This window comes from Mauremys reevesii, linkage group 14 (genome assembly GCF_016161935.1).
Source record: "Mauremys reevesii isolate NIE-2019 linkage group 14, ASM1616193v1, whole genome shotgun sequence".
NCBI classification, from domain to species: Eukaryota; Metazoa; Chordata; order Testudines; family Geoemydidae; genus Mauremys; species Mauremys reevesii.
In genome coordinates, this window is record NC_052636.1 from 42,738,118 (window position 1) to 42,755,540 (window position 17,423).

The following is a 17,423-nucleotide window of genomic DNA, read 5'->3' on the forward strand; positions in this document are numbered from 1 at the left end:
GAGCACCTGGGAGCGGGGTTTGAAGGGCACAGGAAGGGGCTGGAGCAGCTGGGAGCCGGGGGTGCAGGGCACAGGAAGGGGCTGGAGCACCTGGGAGCGGGGTTGAAGGGCACAGGAAGGGGCTGGAGAAGCTGGGAGCCGGGGTTGCAGGGCACAGGAAGGGGCTGGAGCGGCGGGTGGGGTGGTGGGGGAGGATTGCAGGGCACAGGAAAGCATTAACCCCTCCGTGCCCGGCCGGGGGGGGGTGGGGGCTTCTCCGGCTGCAGTGGAGCCAGCTCAGGTAGGGGTAATTGGGGGGTTGCTGGTGGGTTCCTGCTTGCGGGGGAGGGGCAGGAAATACTGAAGAGGTGGCAACTTCTGGGGAGTTAGGGCTGGAGGGGGCAGGGAATACCCTGGGTGAGAAAGGGGAGGGGGACAGAGTGTGACAAACCTGCTGGGACTTGTTAACTGGGCCTAGATCCTCAGAACAAACACTTGGGTGGTGGGGGAGAAAATTCCCTAATTTGTGAAACAGGAAATAGAGAAACCAACCCCCTGGGCAGGGCTGGGAAAACTGACCAGACTCCCAGTGCTGAATCCAGGGGCTGGTGTGACATGGAAAGGGGGCACCCACCAGGGAGGTGTAGGGAAGCCCCTCACATCCAGCAGCTGGCAGTGGGGAGGGTGTTGGGTTCCCCACCATGGGGTTGTATCAGCCTCTGGCTAGTAGGTGTGTGATGGATCTGCTGGGAGAGACAAGGGGTCGCTCTTTGTTCTCTCACCGTGATGCCCCCTAGCTGCTCTCAGGACTGGGGGGCACAACTTTTCTAAACTGAACCAACAGTTCCTGCAGTTTTCAAAAGAGGAGAAAAGCAAAATCTGTGATTTCACACGAACAGTGACTGATAAGTGGATAGAAAGTTACCACAGTGACAGGGCCTGTGACTGGGGAATGCCGGGCAGTGCTTGGAGCCAGGACTCTGACACGAGTTGATCAGAGAGAAGAATCATGGTTAGTAGAAGTTCCCACAGCCAGGGTCCCACCAGATATTCCCTGGGACGCAGCCCCCAGAGTCCCCAGCCAGGGACCCCAGATACTCCTCAAAGCCCCACCGGCCAGGGAATCCCCACCAGCCCATGACTGTCAGGTTGGGAATCCCAAAGGGTTCCCCCCACCAAGAGCCCCCAGCAGCCAGGGACCCCCCCCAAAAGGGACCCCCACTGGGAACTCAGTTCTTCACTGCCTGTCTAGGACCCCCTCCCCACTACCAGGATCTGCCCTGCTGTTTGTCTGGGACCCCCTCCTCCACCCAGCAGGACCCGCTGATGCTTTTCAGTGGGACCCCTCACTCTGCTTCCCTGGCATCCCCTGACCTAGAGCTGGGGACCCCCCCCAGTTCTGTTCATTGGGTATGGCAGCGATCCCAGGAGCCAGCTGGGGAAGCCCAGACAGAGCCCCTGGCACAGCACCAGGCTCCCTCTAACCCCCTGTCCCGCCTCCCCAAGAGACGCCCACCCCAGCTGTTCTGCAGCCACCAGGCCCCCAGCGATACTCACCTCCAGGACCCATAGCCTCAGGGCTGGGCACATCACACCCACCCCCTGAAACCCCAAATCTCCAGAACCCACCAACCTCACTAGGGTACCCCCTGCCCAGCCACCCAGAGGCGTCCCCCACCACAATCCCCCTTCAGCTGCTATCTCCCCACACAGCCCCACCCCCACCCAGCAACACTGTTACATCACAGTGCCTGAGAAGTGGATAGAAAGTGACCACCGCCCCCTGCTGGCCAGTCACAGGGGCAGAGGGAGCCCTGGGGGATGTCTCTTGAACTGGAGTATGGAAGGCCTGGAGGGCAAGAAAGGTAAGAAACTTCCATGGCCTGTCACTAGCAAATAATGGCCACCATGGATCCACCCCAGAAGTGGCTGCATCTTAGCACTGCGGGAAGCAACCCCTCCTGAAGAGCATTTGTCATGGGATTTGGGAAACTTCTGGACCCACACTGCACTCAGAGAGACCTCCTCATCCCGTGCCAGCTGGAGAAAAGGATTCAGCCAACTCTCCTGTTATCAGCTGGGAAACACTGATCCCCAAACATGGGGAGGCCTCTGAATTTGATGGGTATTAAATATCTGGCTGGTCTCTTTCTTCGGCAAACATTTTAACAGAGATAAAGGAGGAAGAAATGATTTTCAAAGGAGACGGGAAAGATGATCTCTGGGCAATTTAACCCCCTGCAACAACCAGGATGGAGAATGACTCAGGGCAACAGGTTCCCTCCAAGGAAGAAGTTGCTGGAATTTAGAGACATGGGGAACAGCCCCAAACCGGAGAGGATTTTTAATTGACATTTGATGATGACATAGAAAGAGGGAAAACCTGAGATTTCAGATCAGTGTTCAGAAATGAAAAAGAAAGGGTGGAAATCAGAGGGATTTTTGGATCCATTTTTGTAAATTAGTGAAAGGAAAGTGGAACATCAGAGGGATTTTATATCAGTTGTTGATATGAGGTAAAATCTGAGTGTATTTCACATCAATATTTGATAAACGAATAAAGAGGAAATGGACAACATAAGGACACATTTTGTATCCATAGTCAAGAATCTGAGAAAAGGTGTAAATCTGAGATTTTTTTTTTTTAGTAATTTATAAATAGAGACAAGGAAAAACTCAGGGCATAGTCACTTAGAAATAGACAAGGAGAGAGAAAGTGGGGCAAATTTTTAGGGTATTTTATATGAATCTTTGAGATTTGCAGAGAATACATGTCACAAGGTAAGCAACTGATAACAAGAAAATTAATTCATCTACACGAGTTCCAATCAACACTCCTGAGGTGAATCTTGGGGAGGATATTGTGTGTGGAGCCAATGAAGAGTAATACATTTTTGTAACCCTCCTTTGTGCTGCATAAAGTATTTCTTTCCACACAAATTAAAGCCCAATTGTAAGTAAAATATCTTGCTTATAAAAGGTGCCTGTTCCAGAATTCTTTTTCCTACAGGGCTACGGTGCTCTGATTCCTGACCTCTCTCTGAGTGTTACTGGTGTGTGATGCTCACAATACTTCAGAAGAAAAGTTCTCTTATTGCTGAGTGTCATTTGCATTAATAAAAAGTTACTGATTTCCTCAAATCACACAGAATAAAACCCACCACAACATAACGTCACGTCAGGCCATTCAGGGAAAACACCAACCCCCCCCCCCCCACACACACACACAGACACACGGGGGGGGGGGCAGGTGTTGATCAGGGATAAGAGCTGAGCGGTTCCCAGCAGGGTCTGAGGGAAGGGGGGGGAAGCGGTGCCGCCCCGCGGGACCCGGGCTCAGGGTCGATCCGGGCGGGGCCCCGCGCGCGGCCCGGTCCGGCGGCAGCAGCGGAGGCGGGAGAACGGGGCCGGGGGGGGGGGGTTGGGATGTTTTATATCCGGGTCTGAGCGTTGGGGGGAAAACGGGTCACAGACTCCGCCCCCGGCAGCGGGGAGACAAACACCCAGCGCGGGGTGAGGGCCCCCGGGGGGGGATTTTACGGGACGCTCCAGCGCACGCGGGCAGTGACGGTTCCCCCCCCTCACACGGGCCGCGGGGAGCCGGGGGGGGGAGGGGGCGGCCGTGGGGGAGGGGCAGGGGCGAGACACGGACACACACTCACCTCCCCCGCCGCCCCCGCTACGGAGGCCGCACCGGGACCCCCCGCCCCGCCCCAGCTCCCGGCCCAGGGCGGGGGGGGGTCTCGGGCCCAGGTGTCTGTTCCCCGCCCCCCGCTCGGCTCTTACCGGTTCCGCCGCGCGCCCGGAGCCTCCCCCCGCAGCGGCCGGAAGTGACGCACCCCGCGGGGGACGGGGAGGAGGAGTCACGTGACGGGTCCGGTGTAACGCCAGAAACAGCCCCCGCTCCGGATTCGCTACTTGGGCTGCACTGAGCATGCGCAGCCGCACGGAGCCTGCGCAGTAACCGCCGCTGTTGCCGCTGCCCGCTCTCTGCCCTCACTGCTCCCGGCGCTTCGCTGCCCGCTCCGCGGGGGGGTGACAAGCCCCGGGGGGCGAATCGCAGCGGGGGGGCGGGGCTGCCAGGGGCTGAGCGGGGCAGAAATTCACTGGCCGGGGGCGGGGTCGAGCTGCTGCCGGGGGCGGCGGGGAGGGCTGGGGGAAATGGGGAGCCGCTGCCAGACCCTGTGCGGGACAAACCCCGTTTGGGGAACAGGGCCTCGGGCCGAGCCCCCGCTGCGCGCGCAGGTCCGGGGGCCGGGCGGGGGCACCGGCTGTCTCGGTTCTGCCGCGTGTCAGCCCGGGGGCGGGTCCCCGGGGCTCCCGGCACCGCCCCCCCCCCCGCCTGCCCGAGCCCCGACCCCGCAGCGCCGCTCGGTCTGTGCCAGCGCTGCGGGGCGGCCCCTGCTCCGGCCGGGAGCCCCAGTGCGGGCCCCCCCGGCCAGACCCCGCCCCCGACTCTGCCTCCCGCCCCGGGACTGTGGGAAAGTGTCTGTGTCCGTGTGAAACCCCGCAGCCCCTTCCTGGTGCAGCGCCGAGCTGCCACCTCCCAGCCCGCGTGTCCGCCCCTGCCCCATCCCCTGCCCCAGCTCAGAGCCTGCCCTCACTCACCCTCCCCACAGCCTGCAACCCTCCCGCCCCCCAACTCCCCCCCAGAGCCCGCGTGTCCCCCCCCTGCACCCCCATCCCCTGCCCCAGCTCAGAGCCTGCCCCCCTCACTCACCCTCCCCATAGCCTGCAACCCCCTGCCCCCAACTCCCCCAGCCCGCGTGTCCTCCCCTGCACCCCAATCCCTGCCCCAGCTCAGAGCCTGCCCCCTCACTCAACCTCCCCATAGCCTGCAACCTCCTGCCCCCAACTCCCCGAGCCCGCGTGTCCGCCCCTGCACCCCATCCCTGCCCCAGCTCAGAGCCTGTCCCCTCACTCAACCTCCCCATAGCCTGCAACCCTCCCGCCCCCAACTCCCTCCCGAGCCCGCGTGTCTGCCCCCCCTGCACCCCATCCCTGCCCCAGCTCAGAGCCTGCACCCCTCACTCAACCTCCCCATAGCCTGCAACCCTCCCCAACTCCCAGCCCGCGTGTCCGCACCCCTGCACCCCCATCCCTGCCCCAGCTCAGAGCCTGCCCCTCACTCACCCTCCCCATAGCCTGCAACCCTTCCGCCCCCAACTCCCCAGCCTGCGTGTCCGCACCCCTGCACCTCCATCCCTGCCCCAGCTCAGAGCCTGCCCCTCACTCAACCTCCCATAGCCTGCAAACCCCCGCCCCAACTCCCGAGCCCGCGTGTCCGCCCCTGCACCCCATCCCTGCCCCAGCTCAGAGCCTGTCCCCACTCAACCTCCCCATAGCCTGCAAACCCCGCCCCCCAACTCCCCCGAGCCCGCGTGTCCGCCCCTGCACCCCATCCCTGCCCCAGCTCAGAGCCTGTCCCCTCACTCAACCTCCCCATAGCCTGCAACCCTCCCGCCCCAACTCCTCCCGAGCCCGCGTGTCTGCCCCCTGCACCCCATCCCCTGCCCCAGCTCAGAGCCTGCACCCTCACTCAACCTCCCCATAGCCTGCAACCCTCCCCCAACTCCCCAGCCCGCGTGTCTGCACCCCTGCACCCCATCCCTGCCCCAGCTCAGAGCCTGCCCCCTCACTCACCCTCCCCATAGCCTGCAACCCTTCCGCCCCAACTCCCAGCCTGCGTGTCCGCACCCCTGCACCCCCATCCCTGCCCCAGCTCAGAGCCTGCCCCCTCACTCAACCTCCCCATAGCCTGCACCCCTGCCCCCATCCCCTGCCCCAGCTCAGAGCCTGCACCTCACTCAACCTCCCCATAGCCTGCACCCTCCTGCCCCCAACTGCCCCCGAGCCCACGTGTCCGCACCCCCGGCACCCCATCCCCTGCCCCAGCTCAGAGCCTGCCCCCCTCACTCAACCTCCCCATAGCCTGCAACCCTCCTGCCCCCAACTCCCCGAGCCCGCGTGTCCGCCCCATCCCCTGCCCCAGCTCAGAGCCTGCACCCTCACTCAACCTCCCCATAGCCTGCAACCACCCCGCCCCAACTCCCCGAGCCCGCGTGTCCCCACCCCCTGCACCCCATCCCTGCCCCAGCTCAGAGCCTGCCCCTCACTCAACCTCCCCATAGCCTGCAACCCTCCTGCCCCCAACTCCCTTCCCGAGCCCGTGTGTCCGCACCCCCTGCACCCCATCCCTGCCCCAGCTCAGAGCCTGCACCCTCACTCAACCTCCCCATAGCCTGCAACCCTCCCGCCCCCAACTCCCCCGAGCCCGCGTGTCCACACACCCCTGCACCCCATCCCTGCCCCAGCTCAGAGCCTGCCCCTCACTCAACCTCCCCATAGCCTGCAACCCCTGCCCCCAACTCCCCGAGCCCGCGTGTCTGCACCCCTGCACCCCATCCCTGCCCCAGCTCAGAGCCTGCCCCTCACTCAACCTCCCATAGCCTGCAACCCTCCCGCCCCAACTGCCCCCAGCCTGCGTGTCCGCACCCCTGCACCCCCATCCCTGCCCCAGGTCAGAGCCTGCCCCCTCCTCAACCTCCCATAGCCTGCAACCCTCCCGCCCCCAACTCCCCCAGAGCCCGCGTGTCCGCACCCCTGCACCCCATCCCTGCCCCAGCTCAGAGCCTGCACCCTCACTCAACCTCCCCATAGCCTGCACCCTCCTGCCCCCAACTCCTCCCAGAGCCCGCGTGTCCGCACCCCGCACCCCCATCCCCTGCCCCAGCTCAGAGCCTGCACCCTCACTCAACCTCCCCATAGCCTGCAACCCTCTCGCCCCAACTCCTCCCAGAGCCCGCGTGTCCGCACCCCCTGCACCCCATCCCCTGCCCCAGCTCAGAGCCTGCACCCTCACTCAACCTCCCCACAGCCTGCAACCCTCCCGCCCCTGCCCCAGCTCAGAGCCTGCACCCCTCACTCAACCTCCCCACAGCCTGCACCCTCCCGCCCCAACTCCCTCCCGAGCCTGTGTCCGCACCCCCTGCACCTCCATCCCCTGCCCCAGCTCAGAACCTGCACCCTCACTCAACCTCCCCATAGCCTGCAACCCTCCCGCCCCAACTCCCTCCCAGAGCCCGCGTGTCCGCACCCCTGCACCCCATCCCCTGCCCCAGCTCAGAGCCTGCCCCTCACTCAACCTCCCCATAGCCTGCAACCCTCCTGCCCCCAACTCCTCCCAGAGCCCGCGTGTCCGCACCCCTGCACCTCCATCCCCTGCCCCAGCTCAGAGCCTGCACCCTCACTCAACCTCCCCACAGCCTGCAACCCTCCCGCCCCCTGCCCCAGCTCAGAGCCTGCACCCTCACTCAACCTCCCCACAGCCTGCACCCCTCCCGCCCCAACTCCCTCCCGAGCCTGTGTCCGCACCCCCTGCACCAGCTCAGAACCTGCACCCCTCCCTCAACCTCCCCATAGCCTGCAACCCTCCCGCACCCCAACTCCCTCCCCGAACCCGCAAGTCTGCACCCCCCGGCACCCCCATCCCCGGCCCCCGGGCAGAGCCAGCACCCCGCACTCAACCTCCCCATAGCCTGCAACCCTCCTGCCCCCCAACTCCCTCCCAGAACCTGCACCCCAAACAGGGCCGGATGAACCTTTTGTGGGCCCGGTGCTAAACATATTTGTGGGTCCCCATGCGGGACATGGGGCAGGGGGGCAGAATCCTCAGAGCGAGGGGCTGGCCGGGGGCAACAGGAGATGGGTCATGGCACGGCAGGGACAGCCCCACTACACCCAGCCCAGTACAAGGGCCCTGTTTACAAACCGGGAGCTGCCAGTCCCACGCTGTCCAGCCCAGCCCTGCACTGCCATCGTGCTTCTTCCCCTTGGGGGCAGGCCCATGCTGCACCATGCTACCCCCTGCCCAGCACCCCTCCGACTCCCTACGCCCAATGCCACACCACCCAGAGACCCGCACAAACCTCGTGCCCGGCACCCCTCCGACTCCCTACGCCCAGCGCCGCACCACCCAGAGACCCCCACAAACCCCCTGCCCAGCACCCCTCCGACTCCCTACGCCCAGCGCCGCACCACCCAGAGACCCCCGCAAACCCCCTGCCCAGCACCCCTCCGGCTCCCTACGCCCAGCGCCGCACCGCCCAGAGACCCCCACCAACCCCCTGCCCAGCACCCCTCCGGCTCCCTACGCCCAGCGCCACACCACCCAGAGAGCCCCACAAACCCCCTGCCCAGCACCCCTCCGACTCCCTACGCCCAGTGCCGCACCACCCTGAGACCCCCACCAACCCTCTGCCCAGCGCCCCTCCGACTCCCTACGCCCAGCGCCGCACCGCCCAGAGACCCCCACCAACCCCCTGCCCGGCACCTCTCTGACTCCCTACGGCCAGTGCCACTGTTGTACTCAAAGTACTATACAGGATCTTTTCAGGGGGATTAAGGCAAAACGCCACATTTATTAGTAATAGAGGTATCAATTAATACTCTATGATATGCATATGAGGTATATATCACAGTCATGCATTCACACACAGACACAGACACACTCCGTCTTGCTGTTGTTACCAACTAGTTGCTCCCCTTAACTGCACTGGGCAGGTGAGTTAGATGGGGGAGGGATGGAGCCGGGCTTCTGCCGATCCGGATCGATGCTCCGATGGTGACAAGACGAGACCCGGGGGTCCTTCTGCAAGACACCTCACATTTATAGCAGCTTCCCTCTTATGCAAATCTAGACCAGATTCAAAATCTGGGTCTGTGTCCGTTGGTCTGTGTCCGTTGGTCTTTGTGCTGCTTTTTTCTGGGTGTTGTCCCAGTGCTGCTCACAGAGGGTGTTTTCTAAAGAAGGTGCTGGCTTCTAATCCCTGAGGCCGTCAATATGTCTGCTCTTCTTTGTTTGGCCCACTTGACAAGTTGTATTGTCCTTTGCTCTGGCTCCCATTCCCTCTGCAACTGTTGTAGCTGTCTGGAGGTGGGTGTCTTCCAAGCCTCACTCATTCACACCTCATTCAGTCAATAGGGCAATTGATTACAGAGTGGGGGGAAGATCTTATTCTACTTCTAGCCAAAAGGCACATGTTTCTTTTACTGTAACTATACTATCCTTAGGGGCTATAACATTTGATACAAAGTTTTCTACCAATTTTCTATATAGGGATCTAATACAAAGTTGTATGAAAATAGAGAGGCACAATGCCAAGTCATATGAAATACAAAATAACATCATGCAAGATGCAATGTCATAAAGATACTTAATATAGAAAGATACTCAATACAAAATAACACAATGCAAGGTCATAAAGATTTATAGAGATAGTTAATACAGAGATTTCTCTACGCACACCCACCCCCACCTCTCCTAATGTTGGGAGGGGCACAGGAGAAAGGACAAAAGAAGCAAGAGACGAAGAGAAAGGAGGGAGGGATGGAGGAAAAGGTGAAACAAAAAGGACAAACCCTAATGTCCCCAGTGATTCTAAGAGACAAAATCCCAGGTGCGCAATAAACTTCTGTCTCCTTAAGCTCGTGTTTTCCATGCCTAGAATTCAACTGTCACCAGATGGATCAGACTGAACAGGTTTCAAACCTCCAGGAGGCTCTTACCTTCTAAACAGGGACGGCTGTTTTCTACTAAAATCACTAAAAGGGAAGGAGAAAACTCAAAAGAGGTTCCTCCTGGCGCTCACGTCCATGAACCCGAATACTCTCTCAGTCCTCAAAGAGAGACCTGGAGAAGGAGACTTGCTGAAGCAAAGTCACGTCTCTGAGGTTTCCCTGGCCCCTCACCCCTGTCCTGCCTGGCTGATGTCAGCATCTCTCTGTGAGGTCACCACCTCCCCACCACCTTTGACCAATAGTCTGAAGTCCTGCAAAAGGCCTTTGTGATGTCACTGCCACACCCCTCCTTTGCTGGGCTAATGTCCTGCCCCTGGCAGGCCCTTTGCAGGTTTGAGCTACTCCCTGTGGTCACCCCACTCAAGGAGCATTCGTTCTAGGCAGCAAGCCGGCTAGACAGGAAAACATCAGACGCTGCTCCCAATGCTACACTCAGTTTTTCAGAAATTAGTCAACTTTACGGCCAGAAGAGACCATTAGAGCATCTAATCTGACCCCCTGCGTATCACAGGCCTCCTGTATGACACAATAGCAGGTGAGGGAGGGGGTCTGAGGAGGCGAGTGGGCGGGCAGTGGCGAAGGGGTGGGTGACCCGGCGGCACGGAAAGGGGGGGGCTGAGGAGGCGAGTGGGAGGGGCTGGTGAGCCGGCAGCAGGGGACTGAGGAGACGAGCTATGAGTCATTGGCTGACCTGGTCTGCTGATCTGGTCTGGCTCCCAGCCCCTCTCCAAGGGTTGCAGCTGTCTGGAGTTGCTGCCTTCCATGCCTTCCTCAGTCCCACCTCATTCACTCCACAGGCAACTGATTACAAAGTGGGGGAAGATCTTATTCTACTTCTAGCAAAAAGACATTTTCCTTTTACCTTAATTATACTACCTTAGAGGCCCGCTATAACATATTACCAAGGTTCAATGCCACCGTTTTGGCAGGACGGTGCTAGGGAAGGAGGGTTTGTTTCCACGGGGCGGGTGGCACTTGGGAGGGATTGTTTCGGGGAGGGGCTCAGCGGCGCTGGGGGGTGGTGTTCGGTGAGGCCGGGGGGCTTCATCCCTCAGCTGTTTTCTTTGGAGTAATATTGCCCTCGCTGCTTTACGAGTTGTGCAGGCCTAGACTAAACCACAGACTCTGGACTCAGCATTCAAGTATCCTGCAGTCTGAACTTCGCATCTGATACATTCCCTCATTGGCTACCATTGTTTGGCCAGCAGGGAAGTGCTTCTTGTCCAACAAGGCAGCCAGATTGGGACCCGTAGGCATGGAATAGCTCTGAAGGAATCAGCTGTTTCTCTCTGTGCTTCATCTAACTTTGGATCCAAATGGTAAAAGACAGTTGTGCCCAATTTAATCATGGCGTCCTTCAGGAGTGTGACCAATGCCACTTAACTAGGGAGCAGGTTCTAAAAATAGTTTACCTGGGCCACAGGTCACCATAGCTTCCATCTCTGGGGTGAAAATCAAGCACCACTACCTGCAATTTCTACTTGAGTTCTTGTCAAACCTTTGTTACTTGGAGTAATTTGACACTTTTCTGGTGTAGAATTCTTCAGCAACCGCACAACAGATCAGTAGCGACAGTGAGGTACAACTCCCTCAACTATGATCTTTTATGTCTTTAATCCGGTGCCACAAATTTAAATTAGGGACTAAATTCAGGTGCGGCTTAGAATCCCTGTAAGACACCAAATGTCAGGTCTCTATTAAAAATAGGTATCTTTCTGCAGCTATAGCACATTCAACAAGGATTTCATTTTCTACACATTTGCAGCATCTCCCAGGGGTGAGCTGAAGACAAAAGTCACTTCCATTTTCCCATCCTTACCTAGATAGGGATTGTATTTCCCAAATAATAGGCCACATGCAGCTAATGAGGAAGGAGATCTCTTCAGGAGCCACTTTGTGCAGGGCCTGGGCCACAACGGCTTTGGGAGCCCAATGCCTGGGCACTTTGTTTAGTTACAAGTTATTTACGAGGGAATCCTCTTCCTAGCCCTTTAGAAAAAATACTGACCTAACCAACTGCACAACAGGGGATTGGGATGGTGATGGGGAATAAGGGAATCCCTCTGATTTACCCCATCTTCTTCTGTTGTTCCAGAGGGTGAAATGACATTTTCCCCTATCCCTGCCGTGTTCCTGCTCTTTGTTATAGTTCAATATATTTTAAGTGAGAAAAATGGTAGTAAAAATATCTGCTCTTCAGCACAACCTGAAGCAACATGAGAGCAACTGGGAGTGAAACAATTTCTTCCCCAAGAGTGAACTCGATGACTAACAATGGCTGTGAAATGGGGGAACAGTATAACCGTGATGCTCAGGGTTTGTTTAGACTAGGGAAAGTGATGGAGTTTAGGTCAGGTCAAGGGGGAAGCTAATGCCAACCCCTGCACCTGGGCTGCATCTGCTCTACAACTCTAATTGTCTTGTTACACCAAGATCACTAACTTGAGCACAGCCCTAGTGGATGTCAGGCACAGGTAGTTTTTGCCTCAGTGTAGCTTGTTGGAATCAAACCTCTCTCCCTCCTGGAGCTGATGAACATTCCTGGCCGGAGGGACACACACTCCTACGACTCTAAAGGAAAGGAGTTGATAGAAAAGATCACAGGACTGACCCCAAAGAAGGGTGAGCTGCAAAAGGCAGAAGCAGGCAACTGATCTGGTGGAGCTGAGACACCCCGATGAAGATGGTGCAAAAATCACTATGTGGGAATTAGCAAATGTGATTAAAAAAAAAACAACCTTTCTCCAGCCCCAGTCAAGGGATTTATAACAGTTCTCTCTCATGTGTGGATTCTCCTGTGTGCGCTCAGGACTGAGCTGTAAGTGAAGCTTTTCCCGCACTCAGAGCACGTGTAGGGCGTCTCCCCAGTGTGGATTCTCTGATGTGTAATAAGGTTTGAGCGTCGATTGAAGCTTTTCCCACACTGAGCGCACGTGTAGGGCTTCTCCCCTGTGTGGATTCTCTCATGTCTGATAAGGTGAGAGCTCCGCCCGAAGCTTTTCCCGCACTCAGAGCACGTGTAGGGCGTCTCCCCAGTGTGGATTCTCTGATGTGTAATAAGGCTTGGTTGCTGATTGAAGCTTTTCCCGCACTCAGAGCACGTGTAGGGCTTCTCCCCAGTGTGGATTCTCTGATGTGTGATAAGGCTTGTGTGCTGATTGAAGCTTTTCCCACACTCAGAGCACGTGTAGGGCATCTCCCCTGTGTGGATTCTCTCATGTCTCATAAGGTGAGACCTCCGCCTGAAACTTTTCCCGCACTCAGAGCATGTGTAGGGCGTCTCCCCTGTGTGGATTCTCTCATGTATGATAAGGTAAGAGCTCCGCCCGAAGCTTTTCCCGCACTTAGAGCACGTGTAGGGCGTCTCCCCAGTGTGAATTCTCTGATGTGTAATAAGGCTTGTGTGCTGATTGAAGCTTTTCCCGCACTCAGCGCACGTGTAGGGCGTCTCCCCTGTGTGGATTCTCTCATGTCTGATAAGGTGAGAGCTCTGCCTGAAGCTTTTCCCGCACTCAGAGCACGTGTAGGGCGTCTCCCCAGTGTGGATTCTCCGATGTTTGATAAGGTTTGAGCGCTGATTGAAGCTTCTCCCGCACTCATGGCACATGTAGCGTCTCTCTTCCAAGTTGATTCTGTTGCGTGGAATAAGGACTGAGTGGCTACTGTAGTTTTCCTCTGGCCTCTGCTGAGTCTCACAGGCTTTTGTGTTTTCTGGGAGTGCACAACTCCTGGAAACATTCCCTTTGGATCTTCCTGATAACATCCAATGTGGATCTACTTGCACAGTGTCTTCCTGCTGGGGTTTCTCCTCCTCGTTCTCACTCACCAGCCCATCGCCGGATGGGAGACAGAGAGAATCCAGACATAGGTCACTCCTGTGCCTGAGAAAAGGAAATGTCAGAGAGAGGAATGGAAAAGGGATGAACAAACCAAAATATATGTGGGAGAGATCAAACCTATCAGGTGCTGATTTTCCCCAAACCCTTCCACAGAGAAGAGAGGAAGGGATCAGTTCTGGGTCCTCATTGCACCATAACTCTCAGGGGAAAGTGAGATCAGGGAGGGACCTGCTGCCAGTTGTCAGTCAGAATAGGAGGGAAGCCATGAGTGACATCTGCCATAATGATTCCACATCAGCAGGGAACAATCCTGAACTTGGAGAGCTCACAGGGTCTTTGTAGGGCATCCCAAATGTTTCCTGCATTCCTAAGCAGTTGTTGAACCAATTCCTCACCTGCAAAGGCAGCTCTCGGGACCACTTCTTTCTCAGAGCCCTGGACGTCCGGGACCCATGGCTCTTCCCCTCGTTCCTGCTGCGAGATCACATCAGGTTTGGAAACTGGAAACCCTACTGCAGGCAAAGAAAACACGGGAGGTCAGTGGAATTTGTGGGATACTTGTCACAAAGAATATTCCATAGTTTTAACCCCATCTCATTTTTAGACAGTAACATCTGTAGCTCTCAGGATTCATCTGCTTGCCTGCATAAATATCTCTTTTCTTATAAGTACTGTATAGTGATAGGTTTATTAATTCATATTAAAAATACATTTGGCTGTAATGCAAGAAACCTACAGGCCAAAAAAAGACGGTTACTCACCGTAGTAACTGTTGTTCTTCGAGATGTGTTGCTCCTATCCATTCCATGTAGGTGTGCGCGCCGCGCGTGCACGGCTCTTCGGAACATTTTTACCCTAGCAACTCCGGTGGGCCGGCTGGGCGCCCCCTGGAGTGGCGCCGCCATGGCGCTGAATATATACCCCAGCCGGCCCGTCCGCTCCTCAGTTCCTTCTTGCCGGCTACTCCGACAGTGGGGAAGGAGGGCGGGTCTGGAATGGATAGGAGCAACACATCTCGAAGAACAACAGTTACTACGGTGAGTAACCGTCTTTTCTTCTTCGAGTGATTGCTCCTATTCATTCCATGTAGGTGATTCCCAAGCCTTACCTAGGCGGTGGGGTCGGAGTGAGACGTGGCAGAGTGTAAGACTGCGGAGCTGAAGGCTGCATCGTCTCTGGATTGCTGCACCAACGCGTAGTGGGAAGCGAAGGTGTGAACAGAAGACCAGGTGGCCACTCTACAGATGTCCTGGATGGGGACATGGGCCAGGAAGGTGGCCAACGAGGCTTGCCCTCTCGAGTGAGCGGTGAGGCGGCATGGTGGCACGCGAGCAAGCTCGTAGCATGTCCGGATACATGCCCTCACCCAGGAGGAAATCCGCTGCGAGGAGACCGGCTCGCCTTTCATGCGATAGGCAACTGCTACAAACAGCTGGGTCGAACGCCGGAAGGGCTTCGTCCGCTCGATATAAAAAGCAAGGGCCCTGCGGACATCCAGGGTGTGAAGCTGTTGCTCACGAGGTGAGGCGTGCGGCTTCGGGAAGAAGACCGGAAGGAAGATCTCCTGATTGAGGTGAAAGGCCGACACCACCTTAGGGAGGAAGGCCGGGTGTGGTCGAAGCTGCACCTTGTCTCCGTGGAAGACAGTGTATGGTGGACTAACCGTTAGAGCACGGAGCTCAGAGACTCGTCTTGCCGATGTAATTGCGATGAGGAAGGCTGTCTTCCAGGAGAGGTAGAGTAGAGAGCACGTGGCCAGGGGCTCGAAGGGCGGTCCCATAAGCTTGGCCAGAACGAGATTTAAATCCCAGGTCGGGATAGGACGTCGCACCGGAGGGTACAAGCGGTCCAGGCCTTTAAGGAAGCGGGAAACCATCTGGTTGGAGAAGATGGACCGACCTCCCATGGATGGACGGAAGGCGGACACGGCTGCCAGGTGCACCTTCAAGGAGGAGACCGCGAGCCCTTGTTCTTTAAGGTACCAGAGGTAGTCCAGGATTGTAGGGATAGGGACTAGGAAGGGATTAAGGCCACGCTGATCGCACCAGAGCGCGAAACGCTTCCATTTTGCGAGGTAGGTGGAGCGAGTGGAAGGCTTCCTGCTTTCAAGTAGGACTTGCTGTACTGCTGCCGAACAGTCCCTCTCTGCGTGGGTCAACCACGCAGGTACCAAGCTGTAAGATGGAGGGACTGTAGGTTCGGGTGGCAGAGTCTGCCGAAGTCCTGTGTGATGAGGTCCGGCCATAACGGAATGGGAATGGGATCCCGAACGGAGAGCTCGAGCAGCAGGGTGTACCAGTGCTGCCTCGGCCAGGCCGGAGCGACGAGTATTACGTGGGCCCTGTCCCTCCGAAGCTTCAGTAGCACCCGGTGTATGAGCGGGAACGGAGGGAAGGCATAGAGGAGGTGATCCGTCCAGGAGTAGAGGAATGCGTCTGACAGGGAGCCTGGGGAGCGACCCTGGTACGAACAAAACAGGTGGCACTTCCTGTTCTCCTTGGAGGCAAACAGGTCTATCTGGGGAAACCCCCACCTCCGGAAAATTGTGTGCACCACATCCGGACGAAGAGACCACTTGTGGGAGAGGAACGATCTGCTGAGATGGTCGGCCAGCGTGTTCTGCACTCCTGGAAGAAAGGACGCTTCCAGGCGAATCGAGTGGGTCACGCAGAAGTCCCACAGGAGCATCGCTTCCTTGCAGAGCAGGGAGGAGCGGGCTCCGCCCTGCTTGTTCACATAGAACATCGCCGTCGTGTTGTCCGTGAACACTGCCACGCAGCGGCCTTGCAGACAGGCGCGGAAGGCGAGACACGCCAAGCGGCTCGCTCGCAGCTCCTGGACGTTGATGTGGAGGGAGAGCTCTTGGGGCAACCAGAGACCCTGTGTGTGAAGGTCGCCCAGGTGAGCCCCCCATCCCAACGCCGAGGCATCCGTGGTCAGGGTGACGGATGGGCGAGGAGGGCGGAACGGGACTCCTGCACACACAACCTCTGGGTCCAGCCACCAGCTGAGCGAATTGAGGGTAGGCTTCGTGACCGTGACCACCATGTCTATGGGGTCGCGATGCGGACGGTACACCGACGCCAGCCAAGATTGAAATGGGCGAAGGCGCAGCCTGGTGTGCGTGGTCATGAATGTGCAGGACGCCATGTGGCCCAGGAGGCGTAGGCAGGACTGAACCGTCGTCGTGGGAAAGGTGTGTAGGTCCCAGATGATGGAGACCATTGTCTGGTGCCGAGATCGAGGGAGGCAGGCCCTGGCTAAATTGGAGTCGAGGACCGCTCCGATGAACTCCACTCGTTGCAATGGAGTTAAAGTGGACTTCTCGGCATTGATGAGAAGGCCCAGGAGCCGAAATAGGGATAGTATTTCTGTCATCTGGTCCATTACCAGCTGTCGGGATGCCCCGCGAACCAGCCAGTCGTCGAGATACGGGTAGACGTGTATGCGACGACGGCGGAGGGCTGCGGCAACCACTGCCATGCACTTGGTAAAGACCCTTGGCGCGGTGGACAGGCCGAAGGGTAGCATCGCAAACTGGTAGTGTGCGCTGTTGACCACGAAGCGCAGATAGCGTCGATGGGGAGGGTAAATCGCGACATGGAAGTACGCGTCCTTCATATCGAGGGCGGCAAACCAGTCTCCTGGATCCAGGGAGGGAATAATGGTCCCCAGGGTGACCATGCGAAACCTGAGCTTGAGCAGGTACCTGTTGAGCTCCCGGAGGTCTAGTATGGGTCGGAGACCTCCTTTCGCCTTGGGGATGAGAAAATATCGGGAATAAAATCCCCTGCCCCGCATGTCGAGCGGCACCTCCTCTATGGCCCCCAAGCTCAACAGAGTCTCGACCTCTTGTAGGAGGAATTGCTCGTGAGAGGGGTCCCTGAAGAGGGACGGGGAAGGTGGGTGGGAAGGAGGGGGCGAAACAAACTGAAGGCGGTAACCATACTGGATAGTACGAAGGACCCAGTTGTCCGATGTTATTTGGGACCACGCCAGAAGGAAGTGGGAAAGGCGGTTGTAAAA

At 57.7% G+C, this 17,423-nt stretch overlaps 1 pseudogene; it reads right to left on the reverse strand.

The window, feature by feature from the left end:
• The window catches only part of LOC120381647, a 438,779-nt pseudogene that overhangs the window by 108,526 nt on the left and 312,830 nt on the right, over window positions 1-17,423 (reverse strand).